Source organism: Elephas maximus, chromosome 3 (genome assembly GCF_024166365.1).
Source record: "Elephas maximus indicus isolate mEleMax1 chromosome 3, mEleMax1 primary haplotype, whole genome shotgun sequence".
Classification (NCBI taxonomy): Eukaryota; Metazoa; Chordata; class Mammalia; order Proboscidea; family Elephantidae; genus Elephas; species Elephas maximus.
In genome coordinates, this window is record NC_064821.1 from 157,486,806 (window position 1) to 157,505,307 (window position 18,502).

General features: G+C 40.1%; 4 non-coding genes across 4 annotated transcripts; all 4 read right to left on the minus strand.

The window, feature by feature from the left end:
• Positions 1-2,812: 2,812 nt before the first annotated feature.
• On the minus strand, positions 2,813-2,885 carry TRNAK-CUU (transfer RNA lysine (anticodon CUU)). Its single transcript has one exon. It is a non-coding gene; the product is annotated as a tRNA-Lys (tRNA).
• Positions 2,886-3,767: 882 nt separating this feature from the next.
• Positions 3,768-3,839, minus strand: TRNAH-GUG (transfer RNA histidin (anticodon GUG)). The gene has a single exon. It is a non-coding gene; the product is annotated as a tRNA-His (tRNA).
• An 847-nt stretch (positions 3,840-4,686) lies between these two features.
• Positions 4,687-4,758, minus strand: TRNAG-UCC (transfer RNA glycine (anticodon UCC)). The gene has a single exon. It is a non-coding gene; the product is annotated as a tRNA-Gly (tRNA).
• Positions 4,759-10,457: 5,699 nt separating this feature from the next.
• Positions 10,458-10,529, minus strand: TRNAE-CUC (transfer RNA glutamic acid (anticodon CUC)). Its single transcript has one exon. It is a non-coding gene; the product is annotated as a tRNA-Glu (tRNA).
• Positions 10,530-18,502: the final 7,973 nt, after the last annotated feature.

An 18,502-nucleotide genomic window follows, 5' to 3' on the forward strand; every position in this document is an offset into this window, starting at 1 on the left:
AATGAAAGAAATCAGAAAATACAAACTTAAAAAAAATTTTTTTGACACCAAAATGCAGCCAATGACAAAATTAATCACACACAAAAAAATTTTTATTGTGCTTTAGATGAAGGTTTTCAGAGCAAATTAATTTCTCATTAACAATTAATATGCATATTGCTTGCCAACCCTATTATGTGTCAACACTTCACTTCTCTACCTTGAGTTCACCATTACCAGCTTTCCTGTCCCCTCCTGCCTTCTTGTCTTTGCCCCTGGGCTGGTGTGCCCATTTAGTCTCGTATACATGGTTGAGCTACATGTATTATTGTTTTTTTTATGGGCCTGTCTAATCTTTAGCTGAAGGGTGAACCTCAGGAGTGACTTCAGTACTGAGTTAAAAGGGTGTCCAGGGGGCCGTACTCTTGGAGTTTTTCAACAAAAATCTTAAGAATGAAAAAGCCATGTGTGCTGGGTATTCTGCATTTGGCCCTCTAGATCCATTCTCACTGTAATCCACCCCATTCTTTGCCCCAAGAGGCCGACTCCTGCACAGAAGGATTCCCTTGCCCACTACCTTCCTGGCAAATACACCCAATGGGATGCATTAACTGGAGATGGGAGGGTGGCAAGAATATGAGTTGGGGGTAATTATTCCCTGCAGGTTGGCAGAGATTGTGTCTCCTCCATGAAGTCCACAGCTATTGTCTAGGGGCACTCTACTACAGCTGCAGTCTTAGCTACACCTATAACTTCTTCCAGGTTCCAGAAATAGCTCTCTCCCCTTGCCCCACCAGGTCCAGGGGTAGTAATGACTCTTCATTGTTGCTCAAGCTGGGATGTCACACCATCTTTTGATGACTGCATTCCCTTCTTAGACAGAGTCCAGTAATCCTGAGCTGGAGGTCCGAGGAACTGCCTCAATCCTCAGCAGGTAGGGCCTTCACAGAACCTCAGGGAATGTGCCACAAAATTATCTGGGAGCTAATTGTGTCCCCAGTAAGCTCATTAGCAGAAGAATAAATAACACCATACTTCCTTCAAAACTACCTCCAGTGAAAATTTCATAGTTTTGTAGGCAGAGCCATTCCCCCACGAAAGTTAAGAACAACAAACTGGTAAAATACTTGAAAAGCCTTTCTAAGCCTGACAGAAAACTTAGAAGCCTTAAGGGGAAAGACTGATATATTTAACTACATGAAAGTTTAAGAATATATATGGCAAAAAAATCAGATTTGTCAAGCACACACAGCTGGTAAAGATATGAACAGTCACATTTAGATTCAGGCAGTTTATTACTTACATAGGCAATAAAAGAATGAGTAGCCAAAAGTGCCTGGGTTCTTATCCCACACACCAAAAAGGAAGACACAGAAACAAAGGGGCTTGTTGACTGCAGCAAGAGTTGTGGGATACCTGTTGATGAGGAGCCAATTCTAGGCTACAGCTAAGCAGTTTTATAGTCTGCAGCTATAGCCTGATGGTGAACAGATCATAAAACTTCATATCTCATCAGAGCCAGGAAGGTGATGAGAAACGGTCCCATGACTGCCTCCAAGGGAAGATAGGCAAGTGAGAGATGGTCTCCTGGCAGATCTTCACAAGCCTCAGGCTAGTTCTTTAATGCCTCCAAGGTCTCTTGTTCTGGGAGAATCACTTTTTATGTTTAAGGATAAATCATTTCCCATCGAAATGATCTGGAGAAGGATAGTGAAAATGAACAGTTGCATAGCTTGAAGAAGGTAATCAATGTCACTGAATTGTACATGTAGAAATTGTTGAGTTGACATGTTTTGTCAAGTATATTTTCACCACACACAATACACACACACATATGTACATATATGTGTATATATTTGTGAATATACATACGTACATATATATATTTTTTCTGGTGTGTTGACAATATATTGTTGTTATTAGTTGTCGGGCTGAGTCGGTTCCGACTCATAGTCCCCCTCGCTCCCCGTCCTGTGCCATCTTCACAGTGGTTGCTATGTTTGAGCCTATAGGTGCAGCGACTGTGTCGATCAATCCCCTTGAGGGTCTTCCTCTTTTTTGCTGACTCTCTACCAAGTATGATGTCCTTCTCCAGGGACTGATCCCTCCAGGTAACATGTCCAAAGTACCTGAGACAAAGTCTCACTATCCTCACATCTAAGGAGCACTGGCTGTACTTCTTCCAAGACTGATTTGTTCGTTCTTCTGGCAGTCCATGGTATATTCAATACTCTTCCCGAACACCAGAATTAAAATGCGTCAATTCTTCTTCCATCTTCCTTATTCATTGTCCAGCTTTCACATGCATATGAGGCGACTGAAAATATCATGGGTGGAGTCAGGGGCACCTCAGCCTTCAAAGTGACATCCTGAAATACATACATGTATATGCGATACATATGTATACATATATGTTGACAATATGCATATATGTTTTTTTTTTTTTTTAATTTCCCACCGGCGCGAAGACAACGAATGTGTTTCTATCTGGTCACGTTCCAAGGTATCTTCTTGGAGTGTTCAGGGAGGACGAAGGGGGAGCCTGGAGCTCCGGGGCCCGCCACTCGGAACTGCTCAGACTCCTCCACCTTCGCCCAGCCGAGGAGCCCGGCCGGGGACAACCGCAGATCAGGAGCCTCTGGTCTCATGGACCAGAGTCGCTCGAATCTACCGCCTGGAATTATTTTTTGCTGAATTGGGGGCGACTGGAAGCTATTCCTGAAAATAATTCACCAAAGTTTAAAACAACAGTGGCAATTTAAAAGCTCGTAGTTCTGTTGATAGCTGACTAGAGAAGTTTCCGTAAAAATGGAAGAGAGGGGAAAAAAAAACCCGCCCAACGTGGGGCTCGAACCCACGACCCTGAGATTAAGAGTCTCATGCTCTACCGACTGAGCTAGCCGGGCTCCGGCACTTAGCTCTTTCCTACATTATTATCATTTTTTTTTTTCGAGAGCTCGTGTCAACGGTCTAATTATGTAGTGTGAAAGTAATCTCTGGATCTAGAATTTCATAGACGCAGTCTCCAAGTTTTACCACTGAGAAAACCCGAAGTTCAAAGACAGAGCCTGCGGAGGTTAGGCGAACTCACTGGATGTGCGAATGGAGGGTCCTGAAACCCAGATATTTCAGCAAATTCCTTCTGGATCGGGTCACTCTGAGAACCCGGTTTCAAGGACTCCGGCTCTGCAAGAGCGCGAGGGGAGGAGGATGAGTGTCGCGAACAACCACGGGGAGCAGGAGGGGAGCGGACACTCGCTCCTGGGACCTGGGAGCTGCAGCGCAAACTTCTTCCCAGTCCAAAACCCTATTCTCCCCTAAACCATGCCGGGGAGGGGGAGGGGGGACAGCTGGGAGAAGGCGACGCGTCATTGGAAAATAGGTCCTATTCACTATTTGGGGGGCACAAGTTTGTTTTTAAATACTAAAATTTTGTGTGGACTGAATAAAAGAGCATATTCATTGCCTCTGGAAGTCCCACCGAGATGTAAACTCAGATGGGATTTGCGTACTTGCTCGCGGGATCCTTGCCTCCTCTCCCCAAAGCATTCAGATCTCCAGCCTCTGGGGTCCAATCAGGCGCTCATGTGAAGGTCGACGGATACTGCCCTTGCAGCCTTGATTACCGCTTACACGAATTTTCATCCTGCTCTGAAACGTCTTTCCCTGTGTGGATGGTGGAAACTATTATTCATCAATTCTTTAACTGCAGTCCTGAGAGGCTGCCTCCAGCAAAAGCAGAATTACACCTTTAAAAGGTAGGGCTGCCAAAAAGCTTAGTAGTTTTTTGCCGTGACTCGGATTCGAACCGAGGTTGCTGCGGCCACAACGCAGAGTACTAACCACTATACGATCACGGCGCGCTACCCGCTAGGCGGCGGGCTGCCCCCTGATTTGATGTCTTTTGAAACAGAAATGCCAACCAGTTTCCTACATTGTGTTGATTTACCCAGTTCGTGTGACTCTCACCAGCCGAAATTCCATACGGATGCTTTCTCTTCGCAACTTCAAAGACCCGACACCTGAATCCCGATCTGAGCTCCTAAACACAGTGGGGAGCCAGGTCCTGACTTGAAGGGAGAGGCTGGAACTGCAGTCCTCGACCGCGCCCCCCGCCGCCCGTCTGCATCGATTTCTCTCTTCCTTCTTCTTCCTCCTCCAAAGAATCAAACCGTCTCGCCCAGGATTGGGAGAGGGAGCCCCGAAGGACTTTCACGTTTACATCTCCAACCTGTGGCCTATAATTGAGTTTTCTGTTCCCGGAATGGTGGCTCCGGAAGAGAAGCGAGGCTGAGAAGCTGCCGGAGGGATGAGGGTCCTCCTCCTGATTATTTTTCCTTGCTCACCTCACGGGAACTGCGGGCGCTTGCGGTGACTTCCTTGTGCTGCGTTTTCAGTAAATCAGAGCCGTCTCCGCGGATTCAGAAAAAGAAAACGGACCAGTCTGTTTCAGACACTTTCCTTAAGACCTCCAAAAGGACAGTTATCTTAAACCTCGTGCGACGCCAGCGGTCGAATCCCACAGATGTGCTCGATTCGGAGGCTGTAGATGCAAAAACCCGGAGGCTCGCTCTTGGGAGGGCTTCTTCGGAGATTCAGGGTGTCCGCATACAAACGCGGCCAAACCCCCTTTCAGCTCTTTGGGCCCCTTGTTTGCTGAAGTTGATGTCGTCCCCAAATTTCGGGTTGAAATAGAAAAAAACAACCTGCGTTGGCCGGGAATCGAACCCGGGTCAACTGCTTGGAAGGCAGCTATGCTCACCACTATACCACCAACGCACACGGCTGTTTCTTCGGCTGGTTTTTATATGAAGACTACGACGTCAAGTTTGCACCGCCCCCCCACCCCCCCATTCTTTGAAGATTTACATTAAAAGAAATTTAGATAACAAAGCTAAAGAAGGTAAAGGAAAAGAAGCTCTCTCGAGGATTTCGCTTACAATTAATGGTGTTGAAAATGTGGTAGTTTCCTGTTGTTTCATAAATTTAAAGAAAATCAGTTCTAGTTTTTTTCTATCGTCGCTCGAAGGAGATCTCTGAAATCCAGTGCACGAGTTAAATGTGAGAGTCAACTTTGTACATACAACGTTACGCATTAGAGTGTTTCCTTACGATATGAAATACATAAAAAATAAAATTGCAATTGAAAAAATATACACATTTTTAAGCTTTAAATACATATTGCCAAATTTCTGTGTGGAAAAGTTCTACCAATTTTTACTAGTCACCAAGTGTGTTAGTTATCTAGTGCTGCCATAACAGAAATACCACAAATGGATGGCTTTAACAACAACAAAAATTTATCTTCTCACAGTCTAGTACGTTACAAGTCCAAATTCAGGGCACCGCCTCCAGGGGAAGGCTTTCTCTCTCTGGAGGAAGGTCCTTGTCCTCAACCTTCCCATGGTCGAGGAGCTTCTTAGGCGCAGGGACCCGTGTCCAAAGGATCCGCTCTGCTCCTGGTGCTGCTTTTTTGGTGGTTTGAGGTCCCCAGCTCTCTGCTTGCTTCCCTTTCCTTTTACCACTTGAGAGATAAAAGGTGTTGTAGGCCACACCCCAGGGAAACTCCCTTTACCTTGGACCAGGGAGGTGACCTGAGTAAGGGTGGTGTTACAATGCCACTCTAATCCTGTTAACATAAAATTGCAATCACAAAATGGAGGACAACCATACAATACTGGGAATCATGGCCTAACCAAGTTGATCCACACATTTTTGGGGGGACATAATTCAACCCATGACACCAAGTATTACTAAATTACATTACAACTGGATCTCATCATTCTTTCTATAAAAAAAATAATTTTTTTTCTTTCTACCTGTGGCAAAATGCAAGATAAAAATATGAAGCGTCATTTTAATTTGCATTTACATTATTATTGAGGCTGATCATTTTTCAAAAGCTTTCCAACTATTTGTGTTAGTTTTGAGACTTACTAAGTCATGTGCTTTGCCTATTTTTTTAATTGGGTATTTACGTTTCCCTACCGATTTATACCAGTTTATCATCTGTCTTTTAATATTATTTGTGGGATTTTTTAGACGGGCAGAAGTTTTCACTTTTTATTTAGTCTAAATTATCAGTTTTATCCTTTATGATTCATCTGTCTTTGCCTTAATCTTGAAAAAGCCCTCCAGCCCAAGATTAGATAATTATTCACTAACTTTTTTTGTAGCTTTTAAATAGTCTCAGTTCTTGAGTTTAATTCTTTAATCTGTTTGATATGTGATTAACACAATAACTGCAACAATGGACTCAAACATACCAACGGTCATGAAGATGGCACAGGACTGGGCAACATTTGTTTCTATTATATGTATGGTCACCATGAGCAGACTCCAGGGTGACTAAAAACAACAAATGAGTTAGTAATTCCACTTCTAGGAATTTATTCTGAGGAAACGTCCAATAATATACACAAAGAGTTATCAAAAAAAAAAAAGGGATCAAAGTATTATTTGTAAAACCAACTTTTTTTTTTTTTTTTGGAAAGGAGAGAATAGGATTAAACCTATTTTAACGAAAAAGTACATTGGCTTTTGTTTTTAAAATATTTAAATCGTACATTGCTTGTATGAGTATAAATTGGTACAGCCTCTAAGGAGGGCAAATTGGCAATATCCATCCACAAATGCACATGCCTTTTGAACTAGCACTTCAATTCTTGTACACTTATTCCACATATGTACAAAATGAGTGACAGGTACAAGATTATTTATGGTAGCATTGTTTGTAATAAAATATCTCACATTAAACTTAACAACATTGGTTACCCCATTAGAGAGAAACTAGACAATCAGCGAAAAACAGGAAGAACCTCAAGGAGATGAATTGACACAGTGGCTGCAACAATGGGCTCAAGCTTAACAACGAATGTGAGAATGACACAGGACCTGGCAGTGTTTCACTCTGTTGTACATAGGGTTGCTATGAGTCGGAACCGGTTCAATGGCACCTAACAACAACTGATGGCAGAGATGGAAGTCAGGTTTATCAGTTACGCCCATTTGAATATTTGAATCCCGAACCATGTAAATATATTACATTTTCAACGATTAAATAATTAACTTGAAATAAAATATCGTGTTTTCTTGAGAATATTTATTTCTACTGGAAGGTGTTAGGAATATATCATTAAGTTAAAAAGAATAGCTGGATTCTCCCTCAAGATTGGGAACCAGACAAGGATGCCCTTTATCACCGCTCTTATTCAACATTGTTCTGGAGGTCCTAGCCAGAGCAATTAGACTTGATAAAGAAATAAAGGGCATCCAGACTGGTAAGGAAGAAGTAAAAGTATCTCCATTTGCAGATGACATGATCTTATACACAGAAAACCCTGCAGAATCCTCCAGAAAACTACTGAAACTAATAGAAGAATTCAGCAGAGTATCAGGATATAAGATAAACATACAAAAATCAGTTGGATTCCTCTACACCAGCAAAAAGAACATTGAAGAGGAAATCACTAAATCGATATCATTTACAGTAGCCCCCAAGAAGATAAAATACCAAAAAACCAAACCCAGTGCCGTGAAGTCGATTCCGACTCATGGTTGACCCTATAGGACAGAGCAGAACTGCCTCGTAGAATTTCCAAGGAGTGCCTGGCAGATTCAAACTGCCAACACTTTGGTTAGCAGCTGTAGCACTTAACCACTACACCACCAGGGTTTCTGGAAGATAAAATACTTAGGAATAAATCTTATCAGAGATGTAAAAGACCTATACAAAGAAAACGACAAGACGTTACTGCAAGAAACCAAAAGAGACCTACATAAATGGAAAAACATACCTCACTCATGGATAGGAAGATTTAACATTGTAAAAGTGTCCATTCTACCAAAAGTCATCTATACATACAATGCACTTCCAATCCAAATTCCAATGACATTTTTTAAAGTGATGGAGAAACAAATCACCAACTTCATATGGAAGGGAAAGAAGCCCCGGATAAGTAAAGCATTACTGAAAAAAAAGAACAAAGTGGGAGGCCTCACTGTACCTGATTTTAGAACCTATTATACCGCCGCAGTTGTCAAAACAGGCTGGTGCTGGTACAACAACAGATACTTAGATTGAAGGAATCGAACTGAGAATCCAGATATAAATCCACCCACATATGAGCAGCTGATACTTGACAAAGGCCTAAAGTCAGTTAAATGGGGAAAAGACAGCCTGTTTAATAAATGGTGCTAGCATAACTGGATATCCGTTTGCAAAAAAATGAAATAAGACCCATACCTCACACCATGCACAAAACTAACTCAAAATGGATCAAAGCCCTAAATGTAAAATCTAAAATGATAAAGATCATGGAAGAAAAAATAAGGACAATGATAGGAGCCCTAATACCTTACTAACAATGAAGAACAGAAACTAGATAACTGGGAGCTCCTAAAAATCAAACACCTATGCTCATCCAAAGACTTCACCAAAAGAGTAAAAAGATTACCTACAGACTGGGAAAACGTGTTTAGCTAGGACATTTCCGATTAGCGTCTGATCTCTTAAATCTACATGATACTGCAAAAACCCAGCTACAAAAAGACAAACAACCCAATAAAAAAATGGGCAAAGGATATGAACAGACACTTCACTAAAGAAGACATTCAGGTAGCTAACAGATACATGAGGAAATGCTCACCATCATTAGCCATTAGAGAAATGCAAATCAAAACTACAATGAGATTCCATCTCACGCCAACAAGGCTGGCATTAATCCAAAAAATACAAAAGAATAAATGTTGGAGAGGTTGCAGAGAGACTGGAACACACTTATACACTGCTGGTGAGAATGTAAAATGGTACAAAAAAAAAAAATTTTTTTTTTTTGGTGGGAATGTAAAATGGTACAACCACTTTGGAAATTTATTTGGCACTTCCTTAAAAAACCAGAACTAGAACTAACATGGGACCCAGCAATCCTACTCCTAGGAATATATCCTAGAGAAATAAGAGCCATTACACAAACAGATGTATGTACACCCATGTTCATCGCAGCACTGTCCACAATAGCAAAAAGATGGAAGCAACCAAGGTACCCATGAACAGATGAATGGATAAATAAACTATGGTATATTCATACAGTGGAATACCATTCATCAATAAAGAACAATGATGAATCCGTGAAATATTTCATAACACGGAGGAATCTGGAAGGCATTATGCTGAGTGAAATTAGTCAGTTGCAAAAGGACAAATATTGTATAAGACCACTATTATAAGAACTGGAGAAATAGTTTAAACAGAGAAGAAAATATTCTTTGATGGTTATGAGAGGGGTGAGGGAGGGAGGGTGGGAGGGGGTATTCACGAATTATATAGTAGAAAGAACTATACAGGTGAGGTCAGCACAACTGGACTAAACCAAAAGCAAAGAAGTTTCTGGAATAAACTGAATGCTTCAAAGGCCAATGTAGCAGGGGTGGGAGTTTGGGGACCATGGTTTCAGGGGACATCTAAGTCAATTGGCATAATAAAATCTATTAAGAAAACATTCTGCATCCCACTTTGAAAAGTGGCGTCTGGGGTCTTAAATGCTAGCACATTGCCATCTAAGATGTATCAATTGGTCTCAACCCACCTGGAGCAAAAGAGAATGAAGAACACCAAAGACACAAGGCAATTATGAGCCCAAGAGACACAACCCAGCCCAGCCCAGAGGGCCACAGAAACCAGAGACTACATCAGCCTGAGACCAGAAGAACTAGACGTTGCCTGGCCATAACTGATGACTGCCCTGACAGAGAACGCAACAGACAATCCTTGAGGGAGCAGGAGAGCAGTGGGATGCAGACCTCAAATTCTTATAAAAAGACCACACTTAATGGTCTGACTGAGACTAGAAGGATCCCAGAGATCATGGTCCCCAGACCTTCTGTTAGCCCAAGACAGGAACCATTCCCAAAGCCAACTCTTCAGACAGGGATTGGACTGGACTATGGTATAGAAAATGATAATGGTAACGAGTGAGCTACTTGAATCAAGTAGACACTACATGAGACTGTGTGGGCAGCTCCTGTCTGGAAGGGAGATGAGAGGGCAGAGGGGATCAGAAGCTGGCTGAATGGACAAGAAAATAGAGAGTGGAGGAAAGGCGTGTGCTGTCTCATTAGGGGGAGAGCGACTAGGAGTATATAAACCCAACCCAGTGCCGTTGAGGAGTATATAAAAAAAATGGCAAGGTGTATATAAATTTTTGTATGAGATACTGACTTGATCTGTAAACTTTCACTTAAAGCACAATAAAAATGAAAAAAAAAATAGCTGGTGATAAAACAATGTTTATAGTGTGATTTCATTTTCTGTTTTAAAAAATTGTACGTCAACAGTTGTATTACGAGAAATCTTTTTGTTTGTGTTTTCCTACATTTTCTGTATTTGATTAGGTGGTAGATAGAGGGGTTGATTCGCAGAAACAAAGGTAATCATCAAAATGAGAGCTCCACAGACGCGAGCACGAAAAAAACGTACCTTCCCTGACCGGGAATCGAACCCGGGCCGCGGCGGTGAGAGCGCCGAATCCTAACCACTAGACCACCAGGGACGCTGGGAAGCTCCTCCGATATAATTCCTATGGTTCTAAGTAGACGAGTGTTTTTTACTCTGTCTTGTGCATTTTTAAAATTACCTATATTTTCAGACTTTCGAACATTGGGTCTTCCCCACATTGAAACTACTTTTCCCTCATAGTTCCTTTTTCTTTCTTTTTGTGTCAAAAGAAACACTGTGAGAGAATCCCCAAAATCAGCTCTTAGAGCTGATGGACGATTTTGTACACAAGAATACGGTCCCCAAGTCAAGAGGCAAAGGACCAGAGAGGAGCAAGAGACTGAGAAAGGAGCGCTCTTTGCTCCAAGTAGTCACAGTGATTTCCTGAATTACAATAGCAGGAAAGTAAAAATCTCTAGCCGGACATTTGCCAAAAAGGACCAAGAACTTTACCTTGAGAACGAGGATGTGTGGGTAACGTTAGGAAATACTGGGCTTATTGCAGCTTTTTTTTCATCTCCTGTGAATTTAGACCAAACTCTGTAGGTTAAAACGAATATTATTAATAAGCAAATACCACTCAGCCCACGGGTGCTCATTGCTCACCAGAATCTGAGCTTAACTCGCCACTGGGAGACTAAAAGAAGGGCAGGGTCTTGGAGTTTTACGTTTTTTAATTATGAGGAAGGAAGAGAGGGAGAGAGGAGAAAGAAAATTGTTGGGTGCATGCTTAGACTGAAGGAACTTGTAAAACGATTTCCATCAACGCATGAGAGTGAAAGAAAGCAAATGTGGCAAAACGTTAACAATGAATCTAGGTGAAGGATAATCGAGTGTTTATCATGTAATTTCACCTTTCTGCAGGTTACAAATTAAAAAAAATAAAAAGTTGAGAAAAACAAAAATGAAACAAACAAAAAAAAGCAACCCCTCCCAAGCCTTTTTTTGGCCAGGTGACCATAACGTGATTAATCTCTACATATGAGTTCAAATGGAAAAATTTAAAGCAATTCCCCATACTTACATCAGGAAATGTTTTTGAAAACGAATGAAAAAAATAGAATTCAAAAATTAAATCATCAATGTTGTGTGCATGTCCCCAGGGCCTGACAGAAAAAAAACGAGTGATAGGACTTGAGGTGTTCGGGATTTTTTGTTTTGGTTTGCTTTTAAAGGTATCAATGTTAAAATGTTGTTAAAGAAGAGTATTAATCTTCCGCTCATTCAGCCTCCGCATTTTTATGGATTTAAATGCCAAAATTAAGGGAAAGAGTAACTAAATGCCAGACATTTATTTTCAAGCTCAAATAATCCTGGTGTCACATTTCACCAAGGAGCATGACAGAGCCCACTTGCTTTTACTCTGTACCACTACCTGTGCCACAAGTCTGAAAAAGAGTATCTAATTTTCAGAGTAATATCTTGGGATTGAACAGGGTGGGCACAAGGTAATAGAATTTATTTCTCTAGGTCTTCGAAGAAAATCATCCTCCTTACGTTTTGGACAAGTCCATTTTAATCGGTTACTCTACCACCTGCTGGTAACTTTGGGTAACACACGAGAACCTAGGAAGGAAAGTATAAGCTTGGAAAGCTGGTTTGAACTGACAAACCACCTTTATCAATAACAGATCGCCACGAGGAATCTTCATTGTTCAAGATAGGATTGCATCTCCTCCTCTTCCTATCATGACACACTTAAGAGTGGACAGAAAAAGAACGCGGTTCATTCACTTAACTCCACAATCCATTTTGTTTTATCAAACATGTAAAGATCATGAGCAAAGCTAGGTATTGAAGACAGGCCAATATACACTTAAAAAGTTCACAATCTAGTGGGAAAACAAATAAACAAACTATTAAAAGAGGTTTAGAGAAGATGGAGTAGATGTACGTTTCCCTATTTCTCCCTCTAAGTACAATTAATAACCCTGAACATTACATATAAAAGAAACATAAAAATACTCTGAGAGAAGAAAGCAGACCAGCTAATGACCTCGAGATCCAAGGAACAACACAATGGTGAGTTTCCTGAGTTTTCTTTTTGCCTCATATATCCCAGACTTGGAGCTGAAGAACCCAGCAACCTGAAACACAATAGGCACAGCCAGCCTCCACCCCCAAAAACCTCCCTAGCCAAAGGACCAGGAAAGAGGAAGCCCAGCAAAACAGAAAACTTTTAGAAAATAACCTCTCTACTCCAGCCGAACACCAAAATAAAAATTTTAATGTGGCCTACCCACACTCACACTGGCAAAGGCATTGTGGGGAATCTAAACTTCCACTCTCATCAGGCTGTAATGAGGTACCTCTCCCTACTTTTCCAGCTAGGGTGGTGTCAGAGGAGACCTTGTGAGAGAGTCAGGACTTTCACCATCACCTAGTGGTAAGGAGACCATCTTCCGTTCCCGGTGTCAGTGGTGGCCATGTGGGGAGCAGTAAAGAGGCACTCTTACTTCTCCCAGCAAGGTAGATACCAGTGCAGGTTTAGTGAGTGTCTTAGATATCTACTGTTGCCATAATAGAAAAACCATAAGTGGGTGGCTTTAAGCAAACAGAAATTTATTCTCTCACAGTCTAGGAGGCTAGAAGTGTGAATTTAGAGTGCCAGCTCTCAGTGAATGCTTTCCTTCTCTGTTGGTTCTTGTTATCAACCTCCCCTGGTCTAGGAACTTCTCAGCACAGGTACCCCAGGTCCAAAGGGCACACTCCACTCCTGGCACTTCTTTGTTGGTGGCATAAGGTCCCTTTCCTCTCTGCTTGATTCTCTCTTTTGTATCTCAAAAGAGATTGACTCAAAATACAACCTAATCCTGTAGATTGAGTCCTGCCTTATCAACATAACTGCCTCTAATCCTGCCTCATTAATGCCATAGAGGTTAAGATTTACAACACACAGGATAATCACATCAGATCACAAAATGGTGGACAACCACACAATACTGGGAATGATGGCCTAGCCAAGCTGGCACACATTTTGGGGGGGACACAATTCAACCCATAGCAGTGGGGAACCTGGACTTTTTCACTCACCTGTGTGTAACAAGGCAACATCTTTCTGTCTTCATATGCCTGAGCAGTGTTACAGAAAGTCAGCTAAAACAAGTTTAAATAAGACCCAGAGTCATAATACCTAACATGTCCATGTTTCAATAAAAAATCATGTATCATACCAAGAAGAGGAAGATCTGAAAGTGAATGAAAAAAGACAATTAATACATGTCAACATCTAGATGACAGAGAAATAAGAATTATCTGACAAAGATTTTAAAGCAGTTACCACAAAAATGCTTCAATACGCAATTACAAATATGCTTGAAACAAACGAAAAAATAGCAAGTTCCAGCAAACAAATTAAAAGTTTCAGCAAATAAATACAAGATGTAAAGAAAAACCGAATGGAAAATTTAGAACTAAAAAAATTCAATATCTGAAATAAAAACTCAATGATTGGGCCCAACAGCAGAATGAAGGGGACGGAGGAAACAATCAGTGAACAATACAGAATAGAAATTACTCAAACAGAACAAAAGGGAGAAAATAGACTAAGGGAAAAAAAAGCTGAGCTGCAGGGATCTGTGGAACTATAACAAAAGATCTAACACTGGTGTCTCTTTCCAGAAGGAGAGGAGAAAGAAGACTGAAAAAGTATTGGAAGAAATAATGGCTGAAAACTCTTCAAATTTGTCAGAGATAAACCTACACATTCACGAAGCTGGGTAAACTCCAAACGGGACAGACTCAAACAAATACATGCCAAGACACATCACAGCCAAACTACTGAAAGCTAAAGACAAAGGAAAAAATCTTAAAAGCATTGAGAGAAATGATACCTGTAGGATGGCATCGCATTTCTCATTAGAAACTATGGAGGCCAGAAGAAAGCAGCACAAGATTTTTCAAGTGCTGAAATAAAAGAACTGTTAACCCAGACTGTTATATCCAGTAAAAATATCCTTTAAATATGAAGGGAAAATCCTAGCAAGATATTTTGTAGATATAGACAAGATTATTCTAAAAGTTATATGGAAGGGCAAAGGAACTAGAATAGCTAAAACAACTTTGAAAAAGAAGAATTAATGGGAGATATCAACTTTTTTTTTTTTTTATCAACTTACCTATGTTCAAGACTTATTATATAGCTATAGTAGTCAAGACTATGTGGTATTGCCAGAGGATACACAGAACGATGGAATAGACTAGAGGATACAGAACAAAGAAATGAAAAATAGACTAAGACCCACCTGATTTTTGGAAAAGATGCAAAAGCAATTCAGTGAAGAAAAGATAGGTTTTTCAACATACGGTGCTGGAGAAATTGAACATTCATAGGCAAACAAAAGAAATTAATCTTGACCTAAGTCTCATACCTTATACAAAAAATTAACTCAGACTGGATCACGGGCTTAAATGTAACATGTAAAACTATAAAACTTAAAAAAAAAATAGAAGAAAATATTTGGGAGCTAAGACTTGACACCTAAAGCATGATCCATAAAAGGAAAGATTAATAAATTAGATTTCATCAAATTAAAAACTTTGCTTTGTAAAAGATGCTGTTAAGAGGATAAAAAAACAAGCTACAGAGAAAATATGTGCAAACCACATACCTTCATAGGACCCTACAGGACAGAATAGAACTGCCCCATAGAAATGGCTGGTAAATTCAAATTGCCAATGTTTTGGTTAGCAGCTGAGCTCTTAACTAACCACTGTGCCACCAGGGGTCCAACAAAGGGCTAGTTATCTAGCATACACAAAGAACTCTCAAAACTCAACAGTAAAAAAAATAATAAAATAATTCAATTACAAAACGGGCAAAAGAAATGAACAGATAGTTCACTAAAGAGGATATAAACCAAAACCAAAAACCCATTACTGTCACGTTACTTCAGATTCATAGTAATCCTAAAGGACATAATAGCACTGCCCCATAGGGTTTCCAAGGTGGTAGTCTTTACGGAAGCAGACTGCCATATCTTTCTCCCATGGTGTGCCTGGTGGGCTCCATTAACACCTGAGCACTTTAACCGCTGTGCCACCAGGACTCGTCAAAGAGGATATACAGATGGTAAATAAGCACAGGAAAAGATGTTTAAAAGTACTAGTCATTAGGGAAACGCAATTAAAACTACAATGATACGTCACTATACACCTATCAGAATAGCTAAAATAAACAAGTAACAATATCAAATGCTGACAAGATGCAAAGAAGCTGGAACACTCATACATTGCTTGTAGGAATGAAAATGGGACAGCTACTCTGGAAAACAGTTTGACAGTTTATTTAAAAAAAAACAAAAAACTAAATATGCAACTACCATATGACTCACATGCACTCCTGAACTCTTATCCCAGAAAAATGAAAATTTATGTTCACATAATAATCTGTATGCAAATATCAACAACAGCTCTATTCATAATTGCCAAAAACCAGAAAAAAAGGTAGGTGTCCTTCAACAGGTCCATCCAAAGCATGGACTACTACTCAGCAATAAAAAGGAGTGAACTAGTGAGACACCTAACAACCTGAATAAATCTCCAAAGAATTGCATGGACTACTACTCAGCAATAAAAAGGAGTGAACTACTGAGACACCTGACAACCTGAATAAATCTCCAAAGAATTATGCTGAGTAAAAAAAACCAATCCCAAAAGGTTATATACTGTATGATTCCATATATATAACATTTTTAAAATGACAAAATTATAGAAATGGAGAACAGATTAATGGTTTCCAGAGGTTAAGGTAGGGGTGCGAGTGGGAGGGAAGTGGATGTAGCTATAAAAGAGTAACATGAGGGATCCTTGTAGTGATAGAGGTGTTCTGTATGTTGACTGTATCAAAGTTAATATCCTAGTTGTAATACATACTATAGTTTTGTAAGATGTTATCATTGGGGAAAACTGGGTAAAGGGCACAGGGGATCTCTCTTTGTTATTTCTTACTACCACATGTAAATCTATAATTACCCCCAAATAAAAAGTTTAATTTAACATAAAGTAAAAAAAAAAAAAAATTTTTTTTAAATGGCCTCTGGAAACGTTTAAACTCAGTGCTGAGGTGACTCCTGAGGTTCACTCTTCAGGCAAAGATTAGACAGGCCCATAAAACAAACAATAATACACATAGTTCAACCATGTATACAAGACTAAATGGGCACACCAGCCCAAGGGTAAGGATGAGAAGGCAGGAGGGGACAGGAAAGCTGGATGAATGGAAATGGGGAACCAAGGTTGAGAAGGGGAGAGTGTTGACGCGTCTCGGGGTTGGCAACCAATGTCACAAAACAATATGTGTATTAATTGCTTAATGCGAAATTAATTTGCTCTGTAAACCTTCATCTAAAGCACAATAAAAAAAATCGCAAAGTAAAAAGATTTTATAAACAAGCAAAAATAGAATTGATTAGGGTTAAAAAGATTCCTCTTTTGGGAATGGGAAAAAGTGCAATAAATTCCACCAGGAGGAGTGAAGAAATATTAGAATGATTAATGCAGCACACCAACAGCAAAACCAGCATTGGGACTGATGATATCACTTCTAAATTATTTGAGATTCCCTTTTAGTTGGAGTTTTGAGATCCACATGTACCTCTTAACCCCCTTTACAACATCAGATTTTCCAAGGTGACGCCAGTCTCTACACTTCCTAATTGTTCACAGTATTTCATATTTGTTTGGACATTCCTGTGCGTACCAGCCCTTTAGGCCAGTGATCACAACCTTAGCTGCACATAAAATTACATGAGGGGGAAAAAAAATACTAGTGCTGGTTACTTCCCCTAGAGATTTTGATTTAATTAGCCTGGGATACAGCCTGAGGAACTGAATTTTTAATGCTCCCCAGATGATTCTGACATGGACCCAAGGTCAAGAGCCCCTGCTTTAGGCACTGAATAGTGCATTTTTTATATAGCACTTTATTACACTTGTTCTGCGTTAGACTATTATTTTTCACTTGTGTATATTTTGTCTCCATGGCAAGACTGTAATCTCAAAAAAAAAAAAAATTTTTTTTTTTTTTAGAAGGCATTAATTCTATAATGTATTTCTAGCAAATTATAAGTGCTCAGTCAACACTTAAAGAATTGAACTAAGCCAACTAGCTAAAAATATTCCTGGCTTGGCACCAGGATCCAAGTAATTTTGGTTAATTAGCATAATCCAAAATTGAGATGGAACAGAGGAAGGAGATAAACTCTAGTATTTGATGGGAATGACAGACACTATTCCTGATACAGCAGTGGCTATAGTAGGAGGCCTAAGTAACAGAAATCTTTGTTTGATTAGCAATAAATATTGGGGGGAGGGGGAGACACAAAGCATTAATCATCAGCCCAAATCTGATTAGGTGCTTTTATCCACAAGATTAAAAATAAGTATGCCAAGTTCTCTCTAGGAGATAGAGGCCCATCTGTGTGCTAGAGCCCAGTAATCAATCAGAAACACCCAAAGTTCTTCTGATAGCAGCCAAGGTAGACATAATCTCTACCTTATAACTAAGAGACTCAGCAAGTAGATCTAAAGGTGTAGTAATTCTCTTTCCTGCCAAGTGCCAGTTGCATCCTTGTTGTTGTTGTTAGGTGCCATCCAGGCAGCTCTGACTCATAGCAACCTCATGTATAACAGTTCCTTTTATGGTATCCCATGGACTCTGATAATTTGGAACAGTCTATATCCAAAGATGTTTACCTGTGTTTTATTGGCTATGCAAAGGTATTTGACTATGTGGATCATAACAAATAATGGATAACATTGCAAAGAATGGGAACTCCAGAACCCTTAATTGTGCTCATGGAGAATCTTTACATAGACCAAGAGGCAGTCATTTAAACAGAACGAGGGGATATTGCATGACTTAAAATCAGAAAGAGTATGTGTCAGGGTTGTATCCTTTCACCATACTTATTCAATTTGTATGCTGAGCAAATAATCTGAGAAGCTGGACTATATGAAGAAGAACATGCATCAACCTGTGATATGCAGATGACACAATCTTGCTAGTTGAAAATGAAGAGGACTTGA